Source organism: Stenella coeruleoalba (genome assembly GCF_951394435.1).
Source record: "Stenella coeruleoalba genome assembly, chromosome: 19".
Classification (NCBI taxonomy): Eukaryota; Metazoa; Chordata; class Mammalia; order Artiodactyla; family Delphinidae; genus Stenella; species Stenella coeruleoalba.
In genome coordinates this window covers 7,357,958-7,367,250 of record NC_137165.1, presented here as the reverse complement: position 1 = coordinate 7,367,250, position 9,293 = coordinate 7,357,958, and the positions used below count along the sequence as shown (strand labels likewise).

Here is a 9,293-nt window from a genome sequence, read left to right as displayed (position 1 = left end):
CCATCTCAAGATCCTGAATCTAGGATAAACAACAAGGTCCTGCCGTATAGCACAGGGAACTCGATTCAATATCCTATAATAAAACACAATGGAAAAGAATCTATGTACATGTATAACTGAATCACTTTACTGTACACCAGAAACGAACACAACATTGTAAATCAACTCTACTTCAATTTAAAAAATATCTTGAATTTCATCACATCTACAAAGCCTTTTGGGAATTCCCTGGCCGTCCAGTGGTTAGGACTCAGTGCTTTCACTGCGGAGACTTGACCCCTGGTCAGGGAATGAAGATCTCACAAGCCACGAGGCTCAGCCAAACAAAAAACAAACAAAAAGTCTTCTTTTTTTCCCCCCCCAAACAAGGCAACATATTCACAAGCACCAGGGATCAGGGTGTGGATATCTTTGGGGGGAAGGGGGCTATTATTAAGCCTATCACAGTGGCACAGGAATTTGGAACAGAGCAAGTTAAGAAATGAGGCTTCCTGCCTGCAGAATTCATACACCCACCTGCGGGTCTGCACCTGCTGCAATGGATGTTGCCCTCTGTTCCCATCTCCCTCTCACTAAGGACACTGGAGGAGAGGGATGTACAGGGGGAAGGACAGTCTCCAGGCTCCTGTTGCCTTTGGAGAAGAGACACTTGTGGGGGCAACCCTGGACCCATTCATTCCCCACAGCCTGTGATTCTTGGACAGATTCCCTGGTGCACACCTCGGCAACAGCTACCCTGAAAAATAGGACTTTAAAATTTCCCAGGTTCCAATGAGTGTGGTTTTGCTCCATACAGATCCCTACCTTGGGGCCCCCTCTCAGACTTGCACTGTATTTATTTAAATTGCTTTTGAAATGTTAATCACCGAATGTTAATAACACAGTAATTATTCTTGATTTTCCTTATGCGGTCCATTTATTAACGGGAACTGATACTATTCATGATTTCACAAGGAAGCATGAGCTCTAGAAGCAGGCTAACGGGCTTGGCTTGTGAAATTAACGAAGACATCTTCTTATTGCGTAATCAGTAAATTCGACACGGGATGATGGCGTTTAAGGGAAAGGTGTGGGAACAGCTTCTCGCGAGATCTGATTAGTGCGTTCACAGCGAGAGCTTGCTCTTGGGAGCCTTTCTGGAAGGAGGGTTTATCAACTGAACTCCCGTAATTCAGCAAGTTGAGTGAAAGTGTGCAAGCGAGGCAAGTGGGAGGGACAGTCTCTGTCTCCATCAGCTTTGATTCCATCCGGCCTGCTCCCCACTCACATGCCCCCGCCGCCCTCCGGGCATCTGCATCTGCGCGGGCCTGTAACTGCTCTGACTCCAGTGACACCAGCAAGTGACGTCTCCTTTGGCCAAGCAGACAAGAGCTGACCAGAGGAGCCAGGGAGCTCCGGGGCAGAGGCCTGACGGTCTGCAGCTGGCGAGAAGGAAGCCAGACCAGTGTTAGGCATTAGCTCTTCCTCAGAGCAAAGACTGAGAACCTTGCCAGGGAAGAAGCTTGTTCTAAACCCCCAAAGGTGAGAGGCCTGAAGATGACCTTTCTTTCTTTTTTTTTTTTTTCCTGGCAGCGCCCCACGGCTTATGGGATCTCAGTTCCCCTACCAGGGATTGAACCCTGGCCATGGCAGTGAAAGCCCGGAATCCTAACCACTAGACCACCAGGGAACTCCCCTGATGACCTTTCTTTGACCTTGACCTTCTTGGGGCTTACCAGGTGAGTGAGAGATGCTGGCGCTGGACACCCCGCGTTTTCCTGCTCAGCTCCTGGGGCTCCCAGCGATCCTGATTCAAATCCCAGGGTGGGGTCTTTTCCCTACACAGGGTCCTTTTAAATGAAAGACGTGCTGTTCAGGAAGATAGGAGGGCCCTGAGGGCTTTGGTCAAACACAGAGCAGACCTCCTCAGGCAAAGAGGATGAAGTGGTACAGAGGCTGGGGTCCTAGCTTACAGGGAGACAAAGTTCTGATCCCAGCTGGTTAGAGACACGTGGGGAGGGACATCTTGCTGGATTTATTCACAGGACCTTTCACTAGTGACCAATAGTTAGAAGCAATAAAGATAGGCCTCAAACGATAAAATTTTAAAAAAGAAGCTTGAACATTATATACATATTTACATATAATTAATGGGGATTGATCTCATTATAAATTATGCAGGAAGCATATAGAATTTTTTTTTTACCTGAAGTATAGTTGATTTACACTGTTGTGTTAATTTCCGCTGCACAGCAAAGTGATTCAGCTATGCATATATATACTACCTTTTTTTTTTTTTTGGCCTAGCTGCATGTGGGATCTTTGTTCCCTGACCAGGGATCGAACCCATGCCCCCTGCGTTGGAAGTGTGTTGTCTTAACCACTGGACCACCAGGGAAGTCCCTATACATTCTTTTTCATATTCTTTTCCATTATGGTTTATCACAGGACATTGAATATAGTTCCTTGTGCTATTCATTCTATATATAGTAGTTTGCATCAGCTAATCCCCAACTCCCAATCCATCCCTCCCCCATGCACTCCCCCTTGGCAACCACAATCTGTTCCCTATGTCTGTGAGTCTGTTTCAGTTGCATAGATAGGTTTATTTGTGTAATATTTTAGATTCCACATATAAGTGATATCATATGGTATTTGTCTTTCTCTTTCTGACTTACTTCACTTAGTACGATAATTTCTAAGTCTATCCATGTTGCTGCAAATGGCATGATTCCATTCTTTTTTATGGCTGAGTAGTATTCCATTGTATGTATGTACCACATCTTCTTTATCCATGCATCTGTCGATGGGCATTTAGGTTGCTTCCATGTCGTGGCCGTTGTGAATAGTGCTGCTATGAACATAGGGGTGCATGTATCTTTTTGAATTATAGTTTTGTCCAGATATATGCCCAGGAGTGGGATTGCTGGATCATATGGTAACTCTATTTTTAGTTTTTTAAGGAACCTCCATATGTTTTCCGTAGTGGCTGCCCCAACTTACATTCCCACCAACAGTGTAGGAGGGTTCCCTTTTCTCCACACCCTCTCCAGCATTTGTTATTTGTAGACTTTTTAATGATGGCATTCTGAATGGTGTGAGGTGGTACCTCATTGTAGTTTTGATTTACATTTCTCTAATAATTAGTGATGTTGAGCATCTTTCCATGTGCCCATTGGCCATCTGTATGACTTCTTTGGAGAAATTTCTATTTAGGTCTTCTGCCCATTTTTCAGTTGGGTTTTGTTTTTTGTTGTTGTTATTGAATTGTAGGAGCTGTTTGTATATTCTGGAAATTAAGCCTTTGTTGGTCACATCATTTGCAAATACTTTCTCCCGGTCTGTAGGTTGTCTTTTCATTCTGTTTATTGTTTCCTTTTGCTGTACAAAAGCTTGCAAGTTTAATTAGGTACCATTTGTTTATTTTTGCTTTTATTTCTATTGCTTTGGGAGACTGACTTAAGAAAACATTGGTATGATTTATGTCAGAGAATGTTTTGCCTATGTTCTCATCTAGGAGTTTTATGGTGTCATGTCTTATATTGAAATCTTTAAGCCATTTTGAGTTTTTTTTTTTATATGGTGTGAGGGTGTGTTCTAACTTCAATGATTTACATGCGGCTGTCCAACTTTCCCAACACCACTGGAAGCATATAGAATTTGCCTTATTATTTTTTTGGATAAATGTTCTCCAAACTATCATGTTTATAACAAACAGCATTTAAATAAAATAAATTTATTTTCTGACTTAGAATATTAAAAAAAAATCCCAAGTCCAGTGGGGTGATGAGGTCAGAGACTTTAAAATTCCCTCCAGTCCTAGGAGTCTGAGTCTTTTATGAGTCTCTCATGCCTTCCTCCTGGGCAGAGCTGTGGGGTGGACAGAACCTGGGCTCTGGCATCCGGCAGCCCCAGGTTTGAATCAAATCCCACCACTCACAGCTGTGCGGTCTTGGGTTTGTCACTTCACTGGTCACTTGTCCTTGTCCACAAAAGTGGAGATACCGTGTCCCTTGTGAGGTTGTTGGTAATTACGAGACAGAAGGACATTGGGCCAGGTTCCTGAGTCCTGAGCCAGGTTCCTGAGTCCTGACAAGCGGCCTGCCCCCTGATGTCAGTTCATGAAGCGGCCATTGAGTCCCCCCAGTGTGTTCACTGAAGCTTGTGGCCAATCCCAACTGGGACCTTCCTGTCCCTTCCCTACCCGGCCTCACCCTGCCCCTGACTGGTTTTGCAGGTGGACACTGTCCAGGTGCATCTGGGCACCTAGGGTTGGAGAGGCAGGAATCCAACAAGAAGAGCCAGAAAAATTCCAGTACAGGGAGGGCCCGAGAGAAGTCCCAACAGAGGACAGAACAGACCTGGCCACATGGACCCCAGAGCCATGGAACACTTTGCTTGTTACACCAGTTGCGCCTCCCTTTGGGGACCTCCAGCCAGTGTTTTCTAGTTAGGGTTCCATCAACAGTTTCCTCTGTGGCGGTGGAGACCGGCCAGGTGTGATCTGAGGGGAGGTAGTGGGGAGCCCCCCCTAGTGGCCATCTCCGAGCATGTCAACCAGGGGCCTCTTGAGGCTGTTTGTCATCCCCACCAACCCCTTCTCCATCCCACCTTCTCAGTGCCTTGTCCTTTCTGAGCATGTTTTCCCAACCTGGCCACTGCCTCGCTACAAGGCAAGAGACCATAAATTAGAGATCCATGGCTCTAATTTGCTTGGCCAGCACAGTGTTGTTGAAACATTTTATTACATGCCAATACTTAAACATCAGATTTGACATAAAAATCCAGATATGTCATTTCTCTTGAAAAATCAGAAGCTCTGGCAGCACTGAGCTTGGGCGTCTGCCTGGCAACAGTGGCGAAGGCAGTTTACAAAACAAGCAAAAATCCCTGCCCTCTCGGAGTTTACGGTCTGGTGGGGGAGGGGAGAGAGAAGGAGCCCTTAACAAAGCCAATTATGATGCATATATAGAGACAGGGGAGGTCAGACCAAGCAGGGCTTATAGGCCACTTAAAGCAGCGGTCCCCAACCTTTTTGCCACCAGGAACCGGTTTCGTGGAAGACAATTCTTCCACAGAAGGTGAGGGGAATGGCTTCGGGATGATTCAACCGCATTACGTTTATTGTGCGGTTTATTTCTATGATCATTACATTGTAATATATAACGAAATAATTGTACAACTCCCCATAATGCTGACAGGAGGGGGAGCTCAGGCGGTCGTGCGAGTGACGGGGAGCGGCTCTAAGTGCAGATGAAGCTTCGCTCGCTCGCCCCCTGCTGGGCGCCCTGCTTCCTAACAGGCCACGGACCGGTGCCGGCTTGGGGACCCCTGACTTAAAGGCCAAAGGCTTTCACTCCGGTAGACTGGGAGTCACAAAAGCGTTCCGGGGAGGCTGATGTTACTTTCGACTAGGTCGTTCTGGCTGCTGTGTGGGCTGTAGGGCACAGGAACAGGGGCAGAAGGTCCCGTTAGGGGGCTGCTGTTATCATTCAGGTGGAGGTGACTAGGATGGTGTTAGTCAAGGAGATTGGAAGTGGTTGGTACGGAAGAGAATTAAAACCTCCCGAGTACATACAAAAGCATCTCCCCGCCCCCGTATCTCCTGACCTCTGTTCCCACCCAGGCAGAGGGTCCCTGGTTGCAGCCCCATCAGCTGTGGCCTGAGCCACTACCCACTGGACTGACGGGTTACCCTCCCCCCAAGACTTCACAGGTAGCCCATGTTGGTACAGTCCCAGGGGGTCACTCACCAGGACCCAGAAGAATACCAGTCTGTACCCCCAACATTTAGAAGACACAGGCAAATGCCAGCCCCCAGTGTGACCAACGGGACAGTGAATTTTGTTAAAGCGACTTCTCTCATTGAGTCCTGATAATGAGGGATCTTCTGGAGAGAGCAGAAAGGTCGTAACAAGCAATACAGCTGCCACCCGTGTGGAAAACTCTGAAACTTCTGAAGTTTTCAGCTATAAGCAGCACAGCTGTCCTGAGGCCGCCATGCTGTGAGGAAGGCCAACGTCCCATAGATGGAGAGGCCCTGAGACTAGTTGAAGAGAGAGGCCCAGCCAGCCCCCAGCTGCTCTGGCCACTGTCTGATTGCAATTGCATGAGACCAAGGCCAGAACCACGCAGCCGAGAACTTCCTGAATTCCTGACTCATAGAAATGACTATCTTTATTTTAAGCCGCTGAATATTGGAGTGGTCTGTTATACAGCAGGAGATCACTAGAATAGCTCTTGACTTCAAGGAACTTAAAATCGAGTTGGAAAAAAGCCAAGAGGTAAGTGAACTTAGCCAAGTTTATTAGACAGTGCCAGCAGTCTGGATGACCAAGGCCCAAACTATAAAGCCCTATCTATGTAAATATAGTAAATATAGCCACCCTCGCACCCCACCTTTTCTCTCCCTCTACCTATCTTACTCCTATATTTGCACCTATCTTGCTCCTATATTTGCTCCTATCTTGACTGACCTTCCAAATCCTTGATTCTCATCATAGGTTTGCAGTTCTCTGCAGGGCTGACACTTTCTCAAACTCGCAACCTGCTAAAGCCCTAAGTTAACAAGCTACCTGGTCTCCCCAACTTCACTTTGGATATACTGCCAAGAGTGGAATCAGGGATGTTTAGACCACAAGTCCCTGGTTCTGGTTCCTAGTTCTTGGCAACAGTCATCACATAAATTTTCCAACAAGAGACACATCCGCATAATTAGACCAACGATATCGCAGACTCAGACACATGCAAAGAGGGCAGGGCCGAGAGAAGGGTACTATTCATCAAAACCTCATCATAAATTCAAGTTGAAGGACTGAAAAGAAACAAAACATGGACACTCCCCAAACCCGGCAGCTGGACCTCTCACTGAAATCCTGAAATCACTGCCGCTCAACTCAACATCTGGGAGAGAATAAAAAATAATAAAGATTTAAAAAGAACAGACGCTGGACAATTACCAATTGAAGTGCGGATTGGGAATATAAATTCACCAAGAGCCTAAAGACAGAAATATACATTGGCATGTGGGTCTTAGGACTGTGAATTTCATCCAGCTGTGGCCACCGTTCTTTTTTATTATGGCTAATATTTAGTTAGCAAATGCACTTTCTAAGCAATGAACATAATTATGTTCAGGTTGACATGACCTGAATTAGGGTTACTGAATTTTTTAAAAAAATATTTATTTATTTATTTGGCTGCGCCGGGTCTTAGTTGTGGGATCTTTAGTTGCAGCATGCGAACTCTTAGTTGCAGCATGTGGGATCTAGTTCCCTGACCAGGGATCGAACGGGGGGTCCCCTGCACTGGGAGCGTGGAGTTTTAACCACTGGACCACCAGGGAAGTCCCAGTGTTACTGAATTTTTACTTCTTCAGCACTGGCAGTGGACTACAATGTCCGAAAAGATTTGGGTGCTGAGCAATAGCCCCAAGGAGCGTTGGGAAGAATGTTGTATTTACATTTGAGAGACCTGGGTTTAAGTCTTGACTCTTCCATTTACTAGTTGCATGAAATTGGCATTTTTTAACCTTCTGAACTTGTGAAGATGTCAATAGAGATAAGACTTGCCTCACAGTTTTTTTTTTAATACTTTTTAAAATTTAATTAATTAATTTATTTTTGGCTGCATTGGGTCTTCGCTGCCGTGCGCCGGCTTTCTCTAGTTGCAGCGAGCAGGGGCTACTCTTCGTTGTGGTGCATGGGCTCTAGGCGCGTGGGCTTCAGTAGTTGTGGCACACAGGCTCAGTAGTTGTGGCTCACGGGCTCTAGGGCGGAGGCTCGGTAGTTGTGGCGCACGGGCTTAGTTGCTCCGTGGCATGTGGGATCTTCCCGGACCAGGGCTCGAACCCATGTCCCCTGCATTGGCAGGCTGATTCTTAACCACTGCCCTACCAGGGAAGCCTGCCTCACAGAGTTTTTATGAGGATTAAGTTAGGTAATTTATCTTCAAAACTCCTGCAACATTGCTTTTAGCTTCTTCACCTATGAAACATGAACAATACTTCTGTCACAGAATTGAGTTACATTGTAAGGATTCCTTAGCTTATGATACTACTTAAGCTACTTTTAAGACAGGTAAGAAACTTTTGGTTGTAAATAACAGAAAGTGAGACATAACAGCTTTAAAATGAAAGGTTTTGAATTGTTTTAGTCAAAGATAAGGCAGGAGGTAGGTGGTTCTACGGTAGGATCAATGATGTCAGGCATTGAGTCCAAGTCTCTGCTCTCCATGTGACTCTCCCCTCATGGTGACAAGATGGCTGCTTCAGTGCCAAGCATCACATCTTCACACCAGAACATCCAAAGCATGAGAGGAGAGGAATCTATTCAGACACCTCTCTTATCAAGGAGGAAACATTTCTTAAACACCTCCCACAGATTTCCCTTTTCATCTCATTGCCTAGAACTGGCCCATGGCTATCTCTTGCTGGGAGGGAATCTGGGGAAATGAATGTCCGCATTTCCAAAAGCTAACATGGGAAGCCACTTCTACCAGCAAGGACAAAAGGAGAGAAACATAACTTTGGGGTAGGAAACACACATTCTGGGCCTTTCACTGTAACATACGTGAGCGTGCTTACTATGAGGGGACCCATTAAATGGAGGTAGCATTTATGGAGTACTTACTGTATACTAGGCATCATTCAAAGTGATACATGCATCACTTCATTCCATCCTCTCAACAGCCCTATGAGGAGGAACTGCTATTATTCTTGTTTTATAAATGTGGAGACTGAGGCACAGAGAAGTTAATAAACTTCCCCAAGGCTACCCAACACATGAGTGTTGGGCCAAGACGTTGATCTGAGTCAGAGCAGATTGAGTCTTCACGGCGGGACCAAGGTGGATGCTCAGCTCACCTCTAACATCTTGCTTTTCCTCATCTCACCTCAAGGTCCAGTGGGTTTGAGTTGTCATGTGGTTGTTGGATTACCTATTTATCTATCTTAGAAGTGCTCACGTTCCTGAAGCATTACCATAAAGCAATGAGATCTTTGAAATTGTCCAGAATTTACATGTTTGAATTGTGGCGGTCACTGGGGGGTGGGGACCTCATGGTTAGATTCACCGGGTCAGTGAGGTCAGCGACCCCGACTCATCCTGGGATGGATTTGCACTCATCCCTTTACCTGGGGGCTGAGAGATCGTCTCCAGGGATGGGGACAGCAAGCTGGGGGACACCTGGGCTTTAGCTGTGCTCAGGAAGGTCCTGTGACCTGGGCTTGGAAGGAAGAGCCTAGCACAGACCACGGGGCCCTGGGGAGAGGGTGAGAGCCTGGCCTGAGGAGCAGGACCCAGCCGCGGAGCCTG

General features: G+C 46.3%; 1 protein-coding gene across 1 annotated transcript in view; it reads left to right on the top strand.

Annotated features, from left to right (window-relative positions):
* Nucleotides 1–1,136: 1,136 nt before the first annotated feature.
* LOC307177111 (uncharacterized protein) overlaps nucleotides 1,137–9,293 on the top strand; it is a 319,987-nt gene continuing 311,830 nt past the window's right edge. Inside the window, exons 1-2 of the mRNA XM_079903912.1 lie at nucleotides 1,137–1,202; nucleotides 1,573–1,718. The gene's annotated coding sequence lies outside the window, so the exon portion shown is untranslated. The remainder of the gene's footprint in view (nucleotides 1,203–1,572; nucleotides 1,719–9,293) is intronic.